At 44.6% G+C, this 9,412-nt stretch overlaps 1 pseudogene; it reads left to right on the top strand.

Moving 5' to 3' along the window:
• The first annotated feature begins 291 nt into the window (after positions 1–291).
• On the top strand, positions 292–3,772 carry LOC123143866 (tyrosine-sulfated glycopeptide receptor 1-like; annotated as a pseudogene).
• Positions 3,773–9,412: the final 5,640 nt, after the last annotated feature.

Here is a 9,412-nt window from a genome sequence, read left to right as displayed (position 1 = left end):
ATGTCAGGGCAACTAAACTAAGGCATGCTGTAAAAGTTCATCGAGAATTGAGTCAAGGAGGACTAGAAAATCTACAATGCAGTTTTTTTTTGGTACGGAAGGTGTTTGGCAATTGACTTTTCAGTAGATTCCAGCATGCAACCGATGGTGAAACACTGAAACATCAGTGTGAACTTGGAAGCTGCCTGGTGGGCTGGGGGCAGTTGTGTAAAATCCAACCGTGCTGATTACCACTACAAGGGACAGAACAAATGGGAGCAAGATCTGCTTCTTTCTTTCCCATCATGCTCTTTCATGATTAGATCACCATTGATGCATCAGGTCAGGGCACAACTTAAGCTCTGCTTCCCGTGCTAGTTCCACCAATAAACCATGCAGACACTCCAGCTTCCCAACAAGACACACAGTAAGATATCGCACATACCTTCCCTTGGCCTTGCTCTTGTGCTGCTGATATGCTTGGCCGCTCCTACCAGTTCCTGCACCGAGCAGGAGAAGGGCTTCCTTCTCCAGTTCCTAGCCGGGCTTTCACAAGACGGTGGTCTTGCTGCCTCCTGGCACCATGGCACGGATTGCTGCCAGTGGGAAGGGATCACTTGCAGGCAAGATAGGACGATCACCGATGTCTTGCTGGCCTCAAAGGGCCTTGAGGGGCACATCTCAGGGTCCCTTGGGAACCTAACCGGGCTGCAGCATCTTAACCTCTCCCACAACTCACTGTCCGGTGGTCTGCCACTGGAATTGGTATCGTCCAGCATCATTGTCCTTGACATCAGCTTTAATCAGCTCAACGGAACACTGCTAGAGCTGCCAACATCGACCGCTGCCTGGCCACTCAAGGTATTGAACATCTCGAGCAACTTGTTTACAGGACAGTTGCAATCCACCACATGGAAAGTGATGAAGAATCTGGTCACGCTCAATGCAAGCAACAATAGCTTTACTGGGCAGATACCAACTCATTTCTGTAATACCTCACCATCCTTCTCTGTGCTTGATCTGTGTTTCAACCGCTTCAGTGGCAGCATCCCCCAAGGCCTTGGTGGTTGTTCAAAGCTGAGAGAGCTCAGGGCTGGGTACAACAACCTCAGTGGAACAGTCCCGGATGAAGTGTTCAATGCTACTTCGCTGGAATACCTGTCTTTTTCTAACAATGATTTACATGGAGTTCTTGATGGTGCACACATACTCAACCTCAGAAATCTGTCTACCCTTGATCTAGGAGGAAACAATTTCGGTGGCAACATTCCAGATTCCATAGGCCAGCTCAAGAAATTGGAGGAGCTCCATTTGGACAACAACAAATTGTCAGGGGAGCTGCCATCAGCTCTAAGCAACTGCACAAATCTCATAACAATTGACCTCAAGAAAAACAATTTCAATGGACAGCTCACCAAGGTCAATTTCTCCAACCTGCCCAATCTAAAAACATTAGACCTTCTAGAGAACAACTTCACTGGCACAATTCCAGAAACTATATACTCTTGCAGCAATCTGACAGCACTGCGGCTGACTCGCAACCATTTAGATGGGCAGCTTTCACCACGAATTGGCGATCTGAAGTACCTCAGCTTCCTATCACTTGCTGAAAATTCTTTCAGAAACATCACAAATGCACTTCGGATCCTTAAGAGCTGCAGGAACCTTACCACCCTGCTTATCGGGGGAAATTTCAGGGGAGAGCTCATGCCAGAGGATGACATTCTTGATGGTTTTCAGAATCTTCAGGTTCTTGCGATAAATGGGTGCTCATTGTTGGGAAAAATACCTCGTTGGTTATCAAAGATAACAAACTTGGAAATGTTATTTTTACATAGCAATCAACTTACTGGGCCGATACCTGACTGGATCAGCAGCCTAAATTTCCTCTTCTGCCTAGACATAAGTAATAACAGCCTCACCGGGGAAATTCCAACAGCACTGATGGATATGCACATGCTGAAGTCAGAAATGACTAAAGTCCATTTGGATCCAAGTATCTTTGAGCTTCCAGTTTATACAGGCCCTTCATTTCAATACCAATACCGTGTACCCACTGCATTCCCTAAATCGCTGGATTTAAGCAACAATAAATTCACTGGTGAGATACCCTTGAATATCGGTCAGTTGAAAGGCCTCCTGTCAGTCAATTTGAGCTTCAACGACTTGACAGGACAGATACCACAATCAATATGCAAGCTCACAAAACTGCAGGAGCTAGACTTGTCCAGCAACAATCTCACAGGTGGTATCCCAGCTGCATTGAGCAACCTGAACTTTCTTTCAGCATTCAACATTTCACACAATGACCTAGAAGGGCCTATTCCATCTGGAGGCCAGTTTAATACATTTCAAAATTCTAGTTTTGATGGGAATCCAAAGCTCTGTGGCACTGTGCTCACTGAGAAATGTCGTCCAGGATCAACACCTTTAGTTCCCAGAAAACAAGGAGATAAGAAGGCCATTTTTGCAATTGCATTTGGTGTGTTCTTTGGAGGTATTGCTATTCTTTTGTTGCTGGGGCGTCTCCTTGTCTCAGTCGGGATGAAAGGTTTTACAGGAAAAAATCGATGGGAGAATAACGAAGGTAATGAAGGAACTTCATTCTACTCCAGTTCAGTGCAAACACTAGTGGCGATGCGGATGCCACAAGGAAAGGGAGAAGAAAACAAGCTCCAATTCACCGACATTGTGAAAGCTACGAACAACTTTGACAAGGAGAACATCATAGGATGTGGAGGTTATGGATTAGTCTACAAGGCAGAGCTACCTGATGGCTCCAAGCTTGCAATTAAAAAACTCTACGATGAAATGTGTCTGATGGAAAGGGAGTTCACTGCAGAGGTTGATGCTCTCTCCATGGCACAACATGAAAACCTCGTACCGCTGTGGGGTTACTGCATCCAGGGGAACTCAAGGTTCCTCATATATTCCTACATGGAGAATGGCAGCCTGGATGACTGGCTCCATAACAGAGATGATGGTGCTAGCTCATTTCTTGACTGGCCGACACGGCTCAAGATTGCACAAGGAGCAAGCCTGGGCCTTTCTTATATTCATGATGTCTGCGAGCCTCATATCGTCCACCGTGACATTAAATCCAGTAACATCCTACTGGACAAAGAATTCAAAGCTTATGTTGCAGATTTTGGGCTAGCCAGATTGATCCTTCCCAACAAAACTCATGTTACAACTGAGTTGGTCGGCACTATGGGTTACATCCCTCCCGAGTACGGGCAAGCATGGGTTGCTACTTTGAGAGGTGATATATACAGTTTTGGAGTAGTCTTGCTTGAGCTGCTCACAGGAAGCAGACCTGTTCCAGTCCTGTCTACATCAAAAGAACTTGTCCCATGGGTTCGACAGATGAGATCTGAGGGTAAGCAGACTGAAGTCCTGGATCCAACACTTCGAGGAAGAGGATATGAAGAGCAAATGTTGAAAGTGCTTGAAACCGCTTGCAAGTGTGTTGATAACAATCAATTCAGAAGGCCAGCTATCACAGAAGTTGTCTCCTCCCTGGCCAGTATAGAAGCTGACCCATAGATGCAAAGACCAGCCAAGATAAAATGAACTATGCATGATAGATAATCCTGTATTTCCGTGCATGATGTACATGTAACATTCTTAGTTTTACTAAAACTGCTACTTTTGATAAACATTAGAGTTTGTTTTTTACTTTGTACAGAGCCTAACAGGTTGCCATTTTGAGCTTTACATACTTCTTTAAGGAAAGATTTTGTAGAATTCATCTAAGTTTCCTATGTTTCTAAATTACTATACATATACGTAAGTTTCACAAGCATAAAATATTCCTATGTAAAGCATGGGACAAAGTTAGACATGCGAAATGCATTTTTCTTCAGTGAAATATTCCAAATGGTTTCCATTCAAGTACAGATAAGCATTGATAATGATTTCCATTAAAGTGCAGATGTTATGTGCTGTCATCCATTTTCTTTGTATCAGATGTTTCGAGAAACCACCATAATTGGAGGTGAATTACCGAATTACTACTACACATCAAATGTTTGGTTGGTCCAACCTTTGAACAAATGGAATGAGCATTTGATAATGTAATACAACTACTGTAGTACTGTCTTCAGAATGTACATAACTCAGCACGCACAACACAATGTAGTCGCTAGCAGAACTCGAGAGGAATGGCACCTAGGTAGTACGTACCATGTCGAAGGATTCACGCTGCCAAGAAACCACGGGCCTTGCAACGTAGCTCGCCAGTCGCCACTCCGGCGTATATACACATACGCATCAGAACGCTTCCCAGGCCTGTTCTACGAGCCGACCTGCCTTCTCGACCGCAACCGTCGCGGTCCAAGAAAAAACACCAGGGTCGGCATTCCGCCGAACGGCCTGAGCGCGCTGGGCAGAGAAGGTGGGCATTGTGCCAGAGAAATAGATGCCAGCGTGCGCGTGGAACGGAGCGAGCGTGGAAGCGGGGATGCGGTGCGAGCACGGCAGCGTGCGAGGAGGAGGAAGCACTTCCGGTGAGAATGCGGGAGTTGCGACTCGCCTGAGCCGGGAGCGATGGCGATAGAGCGGGGAAAGCGTACGTATCGAGCGATCGCCTACAGCACTCCGCACGGGCACGTCCGAGTGGGATCTGGGATGGGCCGACTCACTCGTGGGTAGTAAGCTAGGTCCAGTAGGCTATGTACGATTTGTTGTTCTAAGAAAAGTACGATTTGTTGCTTTTTATTTTATTTATTTTTCCCTAAAAATATAATTTTAGTTCATTAGTTTTAATATAAAACTTTATTATTTTGCATCTATTTATTTTTCACATTCTGATTTTTTTTTTATTTATCTATTTTATATTTGGAATTATATTTTTCGAAAAATTATTCAATAGTTATTAAAAAATAAAATATTTTTAAAATATATTAAATTTGTGATTAATAAATTTTCACCGTGTATTTAAAGAGTTAAACATTATTTTGAAAAATTTATATGCATATTAAATTTTTATTGTGTATTTATTTGAAAAATGTTTAATGTCAATCTATTTTTTTCAATGTGTATCTAAAAATGTTCAACATGTATTTGCAAAATGTTTGACATGTATTTAAAAATTGGGAAAAACTATAATAAAGAGAATAAAAAGGAAAAGAAAAGAAGGAAAATGGAAATGAAATAACCGAAAGAAAACCAATAGAAAAAAAGACTAAAAAGAAGAAGGAAAGACAAACCGGACATAAACTTCCAAGACCGAGAGGAAGGTATCAAATAGAGGTGTGTCTCCGGCTGATCTCGCGAGATTCAGTCGGTTTTTGTCATCGGTGGATCTACTTTGGATCTGGTTTTCATTCGTCTATGTTTTGTGTGTCTACTGATTGGATCCTTCTATGTACGCTTCTATTTATCGACGATGATTATTGTGCTGGCACGTTGGTCCTTTAGCGCCTTAGCATGACAATTTTATGATTGTCTACTCCAACAATGTTTTTCATTGAGGGAGGGGTGATGGCAACGACACGCCTTTGGTTAATTTCAGTGCTTCTAGTCGTTAGGTGGTTTACCTTTTTTTTAGGGTCAAGGGGTCGGAGAATATATATTTGTTTTACTTTTGATGTTCTTTGTCGTACCATAATGTTTGATATTCAGAGTTTTTCTTAAAGAAAAATAACATGCAGCGTGTCGAATTCATGCGTAAACTGTTGACATTTGACAAGGTCGTGGGTAGAAAAATCAGACCCAAAAAAAAGGCCGCCCCTGCAAGGACGACGGGCTTTCATGGTTAGTTTCCATAATCCATCAACTCGGCCTGTGTTTTGTAGCATAGAGAGAGTAATTACCTTGTCGGGGTAGCTCAAGAGGAATATAGCTCAATAGGCTATTGCTTTAAACCGTGCTTGCCGCACGGTGGAACAGGCTGCTGGGCGCCACGTTTTATGCTGTGGGGTGTTGGCCGAAGTTGGCGATGTGATACTAAACATCTACACAACACACATCAATCGCGGGGAGTAGACTGAGTGTTACAAGTGGGCCGGACTGCTGGTGGACAACACTGGTCAGGAATCAACGGGATAACTAATTAGGCCTTAGAGGCTTGGCCTGGGCTAGAGCACGGAGATGCTTAATTTTTTTTTCTCTCAACGAAAGAAAAAAAGAGCGAAGTCATTTTTTTTACATCAAAAAAAAAAGAACCAAGACCTATTTATTCCCCTTGGTAAAATTACCCCGGTCAAGACTCAGAGACAAATGCACCAGAGAAAGTAAGAAGAATAAGAGCAACTCCAACGGGACGACCCAAACGAACGCGTGCTTTGTCCGCTTTTCGTCCGTTGGGGTCGACCAAGCGGACGTGCACGTCCGCATTTTCAAATGGGTCGGCTTGACCATCCAACGAGAGGTTGACCCAAATGTGCCGGCGTGAAAAAAAAAACAGCTCACAGAAAATAAACATAATTAAACATAAGTGGTCGGTCAACCGCACTTAAACCTAATTAAACATTAATTAAAACATAAAAAAAGTCTGCGCCGCCCCGCACGCTGTCCTAGACGTCGTCGGCCTTGCCCTTGCCCTTGACGTCGACATCGACATCGCCAACGCCGCCGGTGAGGTCGATGAAGACGGGAGCAGGGCCAGCCCACCCGAACGCCGCCCGGTACGCTGCCAGAGCAGCCTCCTCCGGCGTCTGGTGGGGCGGCGGCATTGCGGCCCGCCGCACGCGCTCCTCCTCCTCCTCCTCCTCCTCAAGCCGGAGCGCCTCCGCGTCGCGTTGCAGCATCGCCTCGTAGCGCATCTGCCGCTCACCGTCATCCTGCTCCTGGCGGAGCCAGTGCGCCTTCTAGCGCTCAAGGTGGGCCGCCTCCTACGCCGGCGTCGCGACGAAGTGGACAGGAGGCACGCTCGCCCACTCACGGTACTGGCCCGTCCAAGTGTAGACCTCCTCCGGCCAAGTGGGTGAAGGCGGGGAGCGCTTCCGCGTCGGCTCCGGCTCCAGCTCTGGCTTGGGCTCGATGGGCGTTGGCGGTGGCGGAGGCAGGACGAAGAGCGGGGTGTGGACGGAGTCCCCCGCCGCCGACAGGGCAAGGGCTTGCTCCAGCCCATCCCAGTGCGCGTCCTCCTCGAGACGGCTAGCCTCCAGCGCGTACTGCAGGGCCTCCTCGAGGGCGGCTTGGTACTCCGCCTCCGCCTCCATTTCCTCCGGTTCTACCCGTGGGGGCGGCGGCGGAAACGGCGGCGGGATGACGTCGACGCCTGAATACCGTTGCTCCTCGTGTTCGAGGGCAAGCCAAGCCTCCCAGTTGGGAGAGTCTGTTAGATAATAACGAGAAATAAATGAGACAGAGAGACACAGATTTTTACGTGGAAACCTTGCGGGAGAAAACCATGGACGCACGAAGGCGCAATCACTATGAGGAGGAGTATTACAAGCACGAGACGACAGGCCGTCTTAGGTGCGACTACATGGGGTATATATGAGGGCAATACATGAGAGTCCTTGGAGGACAAGTAAACGAGTTGTACTCGTACGCGTCGACGCCAACGCAAAGGCCCACACCAGTTGTACTACGTCTAGTCCAACACGGTATAATTTGGATCATAATTTAACAATCTCCACCTTGATCCAAATTCCCCCCAGTAGTCGAAGAAAGTAAATAACTCCATCCAAATCAGCATAAACACCTTGTACGTCAAAGTCCATAGGACTAGTGAGAAATACCAACTAAGCCTGAGCAAAGCTCAAACTTATTGGTCGGAACTGGCTTTGTCATCATATCAGCAGGATTATCATGAGTACTTATCTTGCATACCTTCAAATCGCCTTCAGCAACAACATCTCGAATATAATGAAATCTGACATCAATGTGCTTTGTCCTCTCATGATACATTGGATTCTTTGTAAGATATATGGCACTTTGACTGTCAGAAAATATGGTAGGGCAAGATGAATCTCCACAAAGCTCAGTATACAAACCTCTCAACCAGATAGCTTCTTTGCATGCCTCAGAAATAGCCATATACTCGGCATCAGTAGTGGAACAAGCCACAATAGACTGCAAAGTTGCTCTCCAACTCACAGCACAACCACCAATGGTGAAAACATAACCTGTGAGTGATCTTCTCTTATCCAAATCACCAGCAAAATCAGAATCAACAAAACCAACAAGTCCATCTCTAGTTTTCCCAAACTGTAAATAAGCATTAGAAGTACCTCGCAGGTATCTGAAAATCCACTGAACTGCTCTCCAATGCTCTTTTCCAGGATTAGCCATGTATCTACTGACAACACTCAATGCATAAGATAAATCCGGACGAGAACAAACCATGGCATACATAAGTGAACCAACTGCACTCGAATAGGGAACTCTAGACATGTACTCAATATCTGCATCTGACTTAGGACATAAGGCTGATGATAACTTGAAGTGTGCAGCTAACGGAGTACTTACTGGCTTGGCATTATGCATATTAAAACGACGAAGAACTTTATCAATATATCCCTTCTGACTAAGATACACTTTTCCAGATGGTCTATCTCTGGATATTTCCATGCCAAGAATTTTCTTTGCTGCACCCAAATCCTTCATCTCAAATTCATTACCCAATTGCTTCTTTAGTTCATTAATCTCTGACATACTCTTTGCAGCAATAAGCATATCATCAACATAAAGGAGCAAATAAATAGTTGAACCTTTGACAGTTTTCAAATAAACACAACTATCATAATTAGACCTTTTGAAACCTTGAGAGAGCATAAAGGTGTCAAATCTCTTGTACCACTGTCTAGGGGATTGCTTCAATCCATAAAGAGATTTCTTTAACTTACAGACAAGCTTTTCTTTTCCAGGAATAACAAAACCTTCAGGTTGTTCCATATAAATATCCTCTTCTAATTCTCCATGTAAAAATGCAGTTTTAACATCCAATTGTTCAAGCTCAAAATCATGCATGGCAACAATACTGAGTAAAGTGCGAATAGAGCTATGCTTCACAACAGGAGAAAAGACTTCGTTATAGTCAATACCTGGAATCTGACTGTAACCTTTAGCAACTAACCTTGCTTTATATCTTGTCTCATCATTAGGAGAAACACCTTCTTTCCTCTTGAAAACCCACTTGCAACGAATAGGTTTCTTCTCTCTAGGTAATTTTACTAAATCCCAAGTGTCATTCTTTTCAAGTGATTCCATCTCATCATGCATAGCGGTCATCCACTTATTACTATCACCAGAAATAATAGCCTCGGAATATGAAGAAGGCTCAGCATTACCTTCAATTTCTTCTGCAACAGATAAAGCAAAAGAAACAATATTGCACTCTTCAATTAACCTGTCAGGTTTATTAATACCCCGCCTAACTCTGTCACGTGCAAGATTCCAACTGGGTGGAACAATAGGCTGATTTGGAGTGGGAGTGACATGTTCATCATTAACGACGGGTTCATCATGTGCATCAACAATT

Source organism: Triticum aestivum, chromosome 6D, assembly GCF_018294505.1.
Source record: "Triticum aestivum cultivar Chinese Spring chromosome 6D, IWGSC CS RefSeq v2.1, whole genome shotgun sequence".
In the NCBI taxonomy this organism is placed as follows: Eukaryota; Viridiplantae; Streptophyta; class Magnoliopsida; order Poales; family Poaceae; genus Triticum; species Triticum aestivum.
The sequence above is the reverse complement of the archived record's forward strand: the minus strand, read 5'-3'. Positions and strand labels throughout refer to the sequence as shown.